Genomic DNA, 11,639 nt, shown 5'->3' with positions numbered 1-11,639 from the left:
GGATTCTGCACAGCAATGGGACACTGTGAGACTATTCCCATGTGTGTGGGTATTTATATATATATATATATATATATATATATATATATATCGTGCTTTTCATTAAAAACGCGGGTTTTTGCACTAATGGGATACTGCGGGGCTGTCAATCTTGATTTTGAAACAATTATTTTGGAACAATTCCTATCTCTACGGGTATTGCACATGCTTTTCATTAATAATGCGGGTTTCCTCACCATAATGGGATACTGTGGGACGGTCAATCTAGATTGCGGTATCGTGAGACTATTCCCATGTCTACGTATTTTAAACATGGTTTTGATTTAAAATACGTGTTTCTGTACCGTAATAGGTTACAGTGGGACCGTCAACCTTGCTTACGATGCTTTTGAGAACGTGAGACCATGGATAGTCAACGTTTTAAGTGAAAGTGACGATGTGCTGCTGCTTCGTGTCTCTAGTTTGCGATGGCATGAATGCCCATTGTCGTTCAAATTATTGTGAGAAACAAAGCGCGAAGACTGAAAAACCAAATATCGGCTAAACTTTTGTTGTGTGTCACCTTCGATGGAGTGTATCAATATGAAAAATAACACTTTCCAATCCCGCCGTAACGTTATTTACTGCGATTCTTCATAGCAACCACTCTCTCTGAAGCTGTTTACGAGGAACATTGGAATTAAGCCATTAAAGAAATAAACCGTCGTCGAATTATGTCATGGTCATGGCGCATCTTCAAAAATTGCAAGACTGTATGTACTGAAGTCTGTACATAGTACATGCACAAAAGATAACACTTCTGTGTGTATGGACACCTGTGCGTCCTAACTTTTCGGGTTCGGGGGGGATGTGTGATTCGGGTTGTATTTTCCAACTTCTAATTCGCTGTGAGATGGAGTCCTGTTAATACATTCAGATGATATCCTTTTCTTTCTGCTTAGACTTCTTTGCTGATACTTCATGGTCTCTTTCATGTTGACATAAAAATCATGTCCACTAGTTATAAGTAGAGACACTGCACTATCTTTACGTAACTAATAGTTTTGACAACCGTACAGTGTACTACAACAAAGAATCTACTGAGCTTTTCTCCTGATCAGTGTTTTTATTCAGTACTTCTGACTACAAGCAGGTAATTGTGGCAACGAACAGGAGAAATAGCATGCATAATATACACGAACATTTGTATGTTCAAATACAGCAAGTGTACCAAATAGCAACAAAATAAAACAGAATGAAAGTATACAGCAAAGACAAAAACCATTGAAAGAGGTAACATTTCCTCAAGTTTGAGGAACACACCATACGAAGAGGACAACACATACTATAGGTACATATCATGATGACATTATGAAGCATGCTGCATTACTCACCTCACAGTGAGGAATGCCATTCACACTTTTTGTTGTTTCAAGAGATATGTTCATTGTTGTTTTTTTTTTATCAATTCATTATTGTGTAGTTAGATAAGACATTACTTGATTTTCTGTCTTAGCACAAGCCCCCACTGCACATTCCACAAGGAATATTCAAAGCTAAATTTAATGGCCATCTGTGATGTTAACTACAGTCTGTCAATTAGATTTTCGCCTTGTATCTCATGTGTCAGATCAATTGTCATGATCATGTGTCAATTTCAGATCTGCCTGTATATCTTCGCAGCGTGATTTCCACTGCGCACTCCACAGTCAGCCCTTTGTCACTCGCCATGTGAACCTGCATGCTCCTTTGCATGCATTTCACGTAAATTAATTCTGCTGAGCTTCCCTCTTGATTTTCCTTCTGATATCCCACTCTCAATAGCAATGAATTCATCAAACACTGAGGAGTGCCTGCGTTTAGTGCATTACGTCATGTTGTACTTTGTCGCGCTGGTTGTTTTGGTCAAATTATCAGCATTCCTTCTGCTGTCAGTTCTGAATCATGTAGGAAATACAATACAAGACTAGGATTTTCTGGGATTTTGTTCTTGTGGGAATGTTGGGGCTCAAAAGGAGCTTGGGACTTACCCCAAGTTACTTTGACAAAATAACCTAAAAAAGGAACAAGTTCTTCAAGAAGTTACCGGAACTCAAAATCAACGAATTAGGTTTAAAAGTTTACAGGGGGACCCGCAATGTAGTCAGCTTCTGGTCAGCTCTCTCAACAAAGAAAGGTAGCTTTACAGTAATGAGTTACACCCAACACTGATCCTTGTTATTATTATTAGAGCATGAATCAATGTTCACTAAACACTGCCAAAATAAGCATGCAACTATGCAATGCAAATCTTCGAAATATGCAGTAAAAATCCTTAATATGTGCACTGTTTTGCATTGTTTGTGGTACAAAAGTAACGCACCAAAATCCTATTTTTTTTAAAGAAACGTGAGTGTTAGGTATAAGGTAAAATAAAGCCGCATTCATTCTGCAGAACATAGCAACGGATACTTGCGCCACAGGTATAAATCATGGAGCTAAGGCGTTTGTGATTGATAAACTAGCATAAAGCAGTTACGCAAAAGTTCAGTACATAAACGCAGTCTAGGTACTGGACGAAACCCCTGACGAAACAAGCTTGAGTATGAGCAAAACGAACATACGTGTATATTCGTGTAAATCCCTGCTCAGGTTATTATCCAGGAAAGAAGTGATACAGTGGGCAAACAAACCTCTAGGTCTACATGTTTACTAGTCAAGGCCGTAGGGGGAGGGGGCGTATCTTTATTAAGAAAATAGATACGAAAAGTTAGCTAGGCAAAGAGATATTCTTTCTAGAGATTTCTATTCCAAAAAAGAAAAAAAACTGAAAGGAAAAAGAAGGAAAAGGTAAAAAAGAAAGGAGGAAAGAGACACGAGAACAACGGCACATGCAGTTCACGAGTCCTGAGATTCTGAGAAAAACCGAGGAGAGCGGCAGTGACAGTCCACTTGTTGGGGTGCAAGACAAAGCCAAGGAGAGCAGCCAATGAAAAGTTGTTACAGCCAATCTGGAGTGATGGCAACGAAGGGTGTTCCTATGGTGAAAGCGTTGCAGACAATGTAGTCATAGTCAATGTGTATGTGGTAGTTTCGGCCCGGAACTGCAGAGCACATATGGCGCACCGACAGCGAATATGTAGACGGCGTAGGGGTTAAATAAAAAAAATATTAAAAATCCAGTACCTGTGTTCACACTCACTTGACCTCATCTTGGTCATACTCAAACCATCATGTCGCTACTTCCTTACATCACGTACATGTATGCATGTAAATTGATGTGCCACAGGATGCTGTGTTTGCAATTACAAGAGCACTGCAGTCCTGTAAAAAACAGCATGCGCTACCGTGCTATGAAAAAAATGCGTAACTTATTCATGTCAGATAAGTAATGTGTCATCTTTGTCTTCGTCACTTCACCATGTTTCCTGACGTATGCCAGCTTCCACAATCTAAAGTGCTGACAAACTGATATTGCAATGTTGCACAGCTGTGTCTTTTCCATAAAATCACTATATGTTGCAGAGTGAATTACTTGCTTGGTCTACATGCATATCATAGTAACTGAAATAAAGTCGTTGTGTTAGTAACTGAACATTTGTTTTGGTACCGAAACCTTATTGCACACACCCTCCAAAGCTTGAACAGCCTTCTCCCTATCTTGCCACTACAGTATCTTTTTATTATCTCAGTCTGATGGGCAGAACACGGCACATTAATGATGGTAGTATCGCATGACTAGGGATACGGCTTTGGTTTTATCCGATAAGCTCTGAAAACACCACCAGTAATTTTTAAAATAAAATTTTGTACAAAATATTGAGACTATTCTGATCCACAATGCCAAACTTCCCATGCCAAAAGTCATGTATTGGCTTGTTGTAAAGGGCTACAAAGGGACCGTGATGAGCATTATGGCTTTCAGCCCTTTCAATTGTCCTGTCAGGGAGATTCAGGACATCTAATGAGAGTAGGCCATTGTTGCACGAGCAAGCGTGAATATGAATGGATGTCCAGTGTCCGATGCTAATATTAGGCATTTACCAAGTTGAGATAATCAAACAGAAGTACAGGTCCCAGATTACCAACACTGACTTCTAACTTGTATAGTACATACCTCACTTCAGTATAACTGGGTATTTTACATATTGTGCTGCCAACACGCAATGTCAATGTGCAAACAAAAAAGTTGCACGCTGCATTATAAGTGTGGTGCACACGCTCATTTTGTTGTTTAATACTTGCTTCTGATTTATATGAACTTCAACAATTGTGACCATTTGCCCTGCTTCCTGGAACCTCTGAACAAGTGGGTTTTCTAATGTCAGCCACTGCCATGTACCATTGTGTTTTGTGTATCAGGGCACTAAAGGTAATCTGCAGGCTGTTCGAAACGTATCCGTACACACTTAACTGTTGTGTTTACGTCACCACGGTACAGACTTCAGTACGTGCACGACGTCTTGCTGTTTTTGCAAGTACGCCATGAGCACGTCATAATTCAACGACGGTTTATTTCCTTAATAATTGAATTCCAACGTTCCTCATCAACAACTCCACAGAGACTGGTCACTATGAATAACCGCAGTAAAGAACGTTACGACGCGATTGACAAGACAAGGGTTATTTCTCTTACTGCTACACAGTCCATCGAAGGTGCTTAAACACAACAAAGCTTTAACCTAAATTCGGTTTTTCACTGTTCGCGCTATGTTTCTCAAAATAATTTGAACGACAATGGGCATTCATGCCATCGCAAACCGGAGGCACGAAGCAGCAGCACGTCGTCACTTTCACTGAAAACGTTGACTATCCGTGGTCCCACGTTCTCAAAAGCAAGGCACATAAATGTCCGAAGGACTTGTACATTGATTAATGCCATCCAAAGACACCTAAACACGTCTATCATTTACTTCTCACTCATTAGCTGTCCAGTAACACGCTCCTAACCACCGAACACAAATATAGCGGCCGCCATGACATTTTCTGCCGCCGCCGGAATACGCAGTGTACCGCCGCATTCAGTGGGAACCAGCCGCAGTAAAGAACGTTACGACGCGATTGACAAGACAAGGGTTATTTCTCTTACTGCTACACAGTCCATCGAAGGTGCTTAAACACAACAAAGCTTTAACCTAAATTCGGTTTTTCACTGTTCGCGCTATGTTTCTCAAAATAATTTGAACGACAATGGGCATTCATGCCATCGCAAACCGGAGGCACGAAGCAGCAGCACGTCGTCACTTTCACTGAAAACGTTGACTATCCGTGGTCCCACGTTCTCAAAAGCAAGGCACATAAATGTCCGAAGGACTTGTACATTGATTAATGCCATCCAAAGACACCTAAACACGTCTATCATTTACTTCTCACTCATTAGCTGTCCAGTAACACGCTCCTAACCACCGAACACAAATATAGCGGCCGCCATGACATTTTCTGCCGCCGCCGGAATACGCAGTGTACCGCCGCCGGCGCGCTAACTGGAGGCGGCGGCGGCAGCGATCCGTTGTACAGGAGCGGGTTTGGAAATACGCCACCGGGAACGGTAGTAGGGGCACCGGCGTGGCCGCATCAAGCGCGGCGCGTCTCGCAGCCGCGTCAGCACATGTGTTTCCGTGTAGCCCTGTATGCCCGGGTACCCACTGAAGGCAGATACGGTGGCCGACCATGGCCGACCGAGGAAAGTTGGGCGTACTCCTGAAGTACCATGGTACGCAGATCGCTTACGACATTCGGGTGGTATGTGGACTGGAGCGCCAAAGACGCCTTGCTGTCTGTGAGGACGACCCACGCATCAGGCACAGATTCAGCGATATACCGCAGAGCGGCCAGCAGTCCGAGCAGCTCCGCATCCGTGGAGGACACTGTGTAGGGAAGTCGGAGGGCGAGGTCACGGTTTTCCTGCGAGACGTAGTAGGCCGCTGCAGATGACTCATTCGCTACCGAGCCATCAGTATAGATGGCGCGGCTCAGAGGATAGGCCGAATTGAGATGCTCGAGCGCGAGCTGGCGTGCTACTGTCACAGGCACATCGTTCTTCCTCTGGAGGCCGGGAAGAGTGGCGCAGGTCTCGGGTCTTGCAAGCGTCCACATCGCAGGGGCGTGCAAGGGCAGAGAGAACTGTGCAGGGACGGACCCTTTGAGGCGACCGAGAGCACGACCAAAGTCGGAGGCTGGGCAGTCTTCGTCGACGTGGCGAAGGTAGTGGAGAGGGTGCCGAGTAAGGTACCGTGCGAGAACACTGAGGGTTGCCCCGTCCCGCAGGACATCGGTCGACGGTTCACCTGCCTCGGCTAGGACAGAGTATGTCTCGGTGGTCGAAGGGACTCCCAAGCAGACGCGGAAGCTCCTGGCTTGGCTAAAGAGGAGATCAAACGGAAAACGGTGGGTAATACTCGTAGACATGGTTATAGTCCCACAACACAGCAATCCAGATTGACAGTCCCGCAGTATACCATTATGGTGCAGAAACCCACAATGCTAGTGAAAAGCATGTGCAATATGCGTACACATAGGAATTGTCCCAAAATACACAAAAAAGGTCATGTAGCCCACACATAGTCACTTGGATCAAATTGCATGAGAAACGGATTAAATTATGTGAAATGAGGATTAAAAATAATGAAAGGAGGATTAATTCCGATGGCAAAAGGATTAAATGTCATGGCATAGGGATTAAAACGTATGACAAGAGGATTAATAGCACCGGAAAAAGCTGCAGAAGTACTAGGAAATAAAATAGTATCAAATGTTCCTGGAATAGGCTTCTCCGTTATATCATAAAATTAAGAAGATTTTTGCTGTTCGTGTTTGACGTAGCCACGCTCACCATAGCAGATATGTTCCCTGACGTGCAGCAGTCCACGAAGTTTGAACTCATGACTCCCCTTCCAAATCCTCTCCCGTTGCCGAGGAGACGTCTTGCTTGTTGTGCTGTATATTTTACGACGAGATCGGCGTACATTTCCAAAACAGAAAAAAAAAAGCATGGGTACCGATGAATGAAGCCCGAACAATACACGACGACAAAGCGAGACAAAAATAGATAAGAAGAAAAAAATCAAACTTACAAGCACCACGCAGCTCTTCCCGTAGCAAAGTAGAGCATTGCACTTTATTTCAGATACCAAACGAATATTTATGTATCTCTCAAAGGAAAAGACGCTTTGTTTACCTTGCATCACACCAGAAGAAAGGAAACGAATTCATCGCACGTTGTCACGCCTGGAACTAGATATATCACGTTACATTTTCCATGAATTTAAAGGGGAATATTGCAAGGAATGGCTGTCTTCCGAAGGTTCGCGCAGAGAATGCTTTGATTACTTTTCGCATGCTAGTCCAAAGAGCCGTCACCAACAGGAGACCGCTTTAAGGGGCATGCGGGGCATTACATAGTATGGCTAATGTGAAGTGCGGCTTATCGTTAAATCGTTCGTATACCTCATCTAGTCACTACAAAATTACAGCACATTTGTACCTTGTTGACTGCAATGCTGTCGAGTGTATATCGTGTGAGATAGATTTTCCATTCTAAATAGCTCTAAATTCTATCCTAAATTCAGTAAGTTGAATATAAATGAATTTATTGCCTTATATAAATCAAAATAGTTTTAAATTCTTTAACTGAATTCTAAAAAAAAAAAAACATCTCAACTATAGTTTATTTGTCTTGCTTCTCTCTCTCTCTCTGTCTCGTTGGCAGGCACTCACAACGCTGCTTTGAAAAATTACATAGTGCAGCTACCGGCAGACAAACCAGACGACAGGCTTTCTGCTTCGGCATCATCTGTACATCGAACAAAGGTTGCCACCATTCGTCTAGGAGGTTGTCACTTCACGATAGTTGTAAGCGCATTCATGCACGCAGCTTGATGCAGGATTTCTTGCATTCTTTTTTTTTTCTTTTTTTGCGCGCGAGTTACACTGGCGTCGCGGGTAAAAAATACCTAGCTCAGGTTCAAGCTCAGCAAGCTGTCGGAAATGTATATCAAACCAACGCATAAGGAAAGAGCACACGAGATACGTTCTATGAGAACGAACAAGCCGCGCACTGTCATAGCATCATCTTTTCGTTGGCATCGTGCATCGCATGTAAATGCATTCTCCGCATATATATAGATCATTTATGTCCCGCTACTTTCTGTAAGTGGGGGTTACGTTTTCCGTCGTGTATTATACGTGCATTGTTCTCTGTTTGGTGTGAAGTCATTGTACATGCATACCCGCTCGCATTGTTTTGTACTATGTCGCACCGTTGTAAATAGTGTAGTTCAGAGTATCCCATCATAGCTCATTGTCAAAACGGTCCACAGTTTCACCTTCAAATAAATTTCCTGCATATAATATTGAGCCCCTCCGGCGCGTAATAGAAGCCAATACTACAGCCAGAGGACATGCATCACCAATAATTGATGTGGATGGTATCATTTCGTTGAGCCTGAGGAGGTGGTAGAAACAGAGACACAAAACTCGAGTATAGACAGGACGGTGTTTTGTCTGTCTATACCATCTCCTCAAGCTCACGGGAATCTTCTCAAGGACTTCAAGGACTTCCGTCTTATTAGTACCGTTCATCCTGCTTATACCTCACCCTTCAACTCTCATCTTCCCCGTTTCTCCTTTTCTTTTTTGTGTTGTAGTCGTGACGATGCCCACTCGTGTGTGGCCAGCAATGGTGGGCTATTTCGGCACCCCTTCCCCGAAGAGAAGGGGTGGGTATGTTTAATGCTGATAAAAAAAGTAAGGGAAATTAAGGTTAGCTATGATGGAAGCTTGCTATTCCCAAAAGCAACGACAAAGGGACAAAGAGAAGGGATATGCGTCAGAATGATAGTGACAGGTTCTGCTTCCATCAGTAGGAGGCGTGTATTAGCAAAGTTGCCCCATCCACAAAGTTGAGGCTTATATGTCATGTAAGCGTATCACAGGTGCACGTACAGGTAGATCCTTGGAACGGCGGTTACATTTCTTTGAGACAAAGAAGGTGTAGCCATATGGTACACGCTCTCCGTAGACATTCGTGTAAGCATTTTGTGTAATTAGTTTGTGCTACGTTATATTGGAACTGTATTGAACTTGTACTACACAAGTTTACTTGGTTATATTAAATACCCTAACTAGGCATTCGTGCTGCACTGCACTGCACTGCGTGCCTGTTTTTCTTTCATTTCTCTTTTTCGGAATAGCAAGCTGGTAATAGCCTGGCTGACATTTCCACATTTTTCTTTCACCCTATTAAGCATACCCCCTCCCCCACACACACACACACCCGCTGTTGAACGTAGTGGATTTAGCATACCCGACCGACGTCGGTTCGATTGACTGCGGGCATTAATACATTTCTTCCGAGATCTCAATATTCAGAATAGAATAGAAGAAGAAGACAAAAAAATGGAAACGTAGGTCACACTGGGTCAGCACTAGCTTGGCCAGTTAAAGGGGTTATGTACTCTACCAAGCTAGTCCGCCGACTGTGTCGGCTCCAAAGGGCGATTTAATACTTGTTTTCTTTGACGCCTTTTGTATGGACGAATCTGATAGGCCCGTATCTTCACCACATATAGCGACAACGTTCTCACTCCTGGTTTGTTGATAACGGGAGGCGGAGCCTATTATGTAAAAATTATGTAGCACGCTCTCAGCCAGCCGTCACCTCGAATGATATCGTTATCTCCCAGGATTTGCTGAAAACGGGAGGCGTACGCCTTTTTTGCGGCATTATACTGTTCATAATTGTCACAAGAAAGGCGTACGCCTCCTGTTTTCAACAAACCAGGGGGCTTAATCTCTTCATCGTCGTTACAGTCGTTACAAACTAACGAGTGGTGGGAAATTCAAAAAGGTGGGCACGTGACACATTGCGCGTGACGTGTCCACGGCCTTCACGTATTGCGCGAAGAGCGCCGTGCATGTGTTTTATCACGTGGCCACCTTTTTAAATTTCCCGCCCGCCTTTTTGAATTTCCCGCCACTCGTTAGCTTGTAACGACCGTAACGACGATGAAGCGATGAAGCCCCCAGTGTAGAGAACGATATCATTCGAGACAATGTTTGGCTAGGAGTGTGCTATGCAGAGAAGTTCATTTTTAAGAGTGTAGGGCAGACCAGTCAGCAGTTGACACCAGAAGCAGTGCAGAACTGAATCCAGGTGCTTCGCAAATTGAATCTATTCCCGCCATCTTGGCTTCCTGAACCAGTACGGGACACGCAATGGCTTGCAGCCTGGAGCACCCTTCCTTCAAGGCAGCGTTTGTGTCGCTTTGCCACTACCCAGCAGGGCTGGGCAGGAATACTCAAAATTTGTATTACAATACGAATACATAATACTTGCTAAAAATGGTATTACAATATACTAATACATAATACATTTTATTTTCAAGTATTATAATACATAATACTATTACTTCCCTGTATTACTCGAGTAGTACTAGTAATACTTTTGTGCTGTGGCAGACAGTTATTATAAAAGGAATCCCAGACATATTTCTGAAGCCACCGGTCCGGTCAACGCATGTTTATTTCAGTTGATTGCACTTAAGAAGAAACATCTTTTCAAATACGCCATCTTCTAACGATCGTCTGTTTGATCTGAGTAGCAGGTTCGCAAGTACTACCCAGCCAAGTACGGACAGATGGTACAGGAACAGTAGCGCACATATTCCGATAAAGCTGGTTTGCTCGTAAGCCTTGGTCCAAACTGCCACCACTACATGCTCTGTGCCTTCAAGCTAGCAACAGTACCGTGGTGGCAAGGTCAAGTGCGCTTGCTACTGACTGCTCTTACTGAGCACACTCTTAAAAATGAACTTCACCGCATGGCACGCTCCTAGCCAACCATCATCTCAAATGATATCGTTATCTGCCCCGATTTGTTGAAAACGGGAGGCGTACGCCTTTTCTGTGACAATTATGAGCAGCATAAGTGTTACAAAAAAGGCGTACGCCTCCCGTTTTCAACAAATCAGGGCAGATAACGATATCACTCGAAATGATGGATGGCTAGGAGCTTGCTATGCGGTGAAGTTCATTTTTAAGAGTGCATACGTACGCTGTGACAAGTCAATGTGTGATTAGTGCACTGTGACAAGTCACTGTGTGATAAGTACACTGTGACACGTCAAGCGGGCCTCGGTAGGTCAGTGGGCAACCTGTTGGCTTGCTCAGCTCAAGGTCGCGGGTTCGATTCCACACTCTTAAAAATGGTGGTGGTGGTGGTGATGTTGAAAGGGCTTGCCGTTGTCGGCCTCACGTATGTGGGCAACGTCACGTCCTATTTTGTGCCGTGCATAATGGCACAAAATAGGCTCCTCCTCCCCGTTTTCAACAAATCTAGGGCGAGAACGTTGTCATTCGGGGTGATGGTTGGCTAGGAGCGTGCTATGTGGTGAAGTTCAGTTTTAAGAGTGCAGCCGAAGACAGTACATTGTGGGGAAGGTAAACATTGCTTCCGCCACCGTGTGTCCGAGACTTTCGGCGCACGTCGAAAGATCCTCAAGTGGTCCATATTGCAGTCACCATATAAGCCTTATTTACAGTATCGTCACTGAGGAACGCGGGCGAACACGACGGCCATTTTGTGGCGTGCGTCTCCCCATGTCGGTGCAGTTCCCGTTTCGGATTGTCGCACGGTGACGTTGCTTCATCTCGCCGCTGTGTGTGGGGAACCCACTACTCAT

This window comes from Ornithodoros turicata, chromosome 3 (assembly GCF_037126465.1).
Source record: "Ornithodoros turicata isolate Travis chromosome 3, ASM3712646v1, whole genome shotgun sequence".
NCBI lineage: Eukaryota > Metazoa > Arthropoda > Arachnida > Ixodida > Argasidae > Ornithodoros > Ornithodoros turicata.
This window is presented reverse-complemented; position numbering follows the sequence as displayed.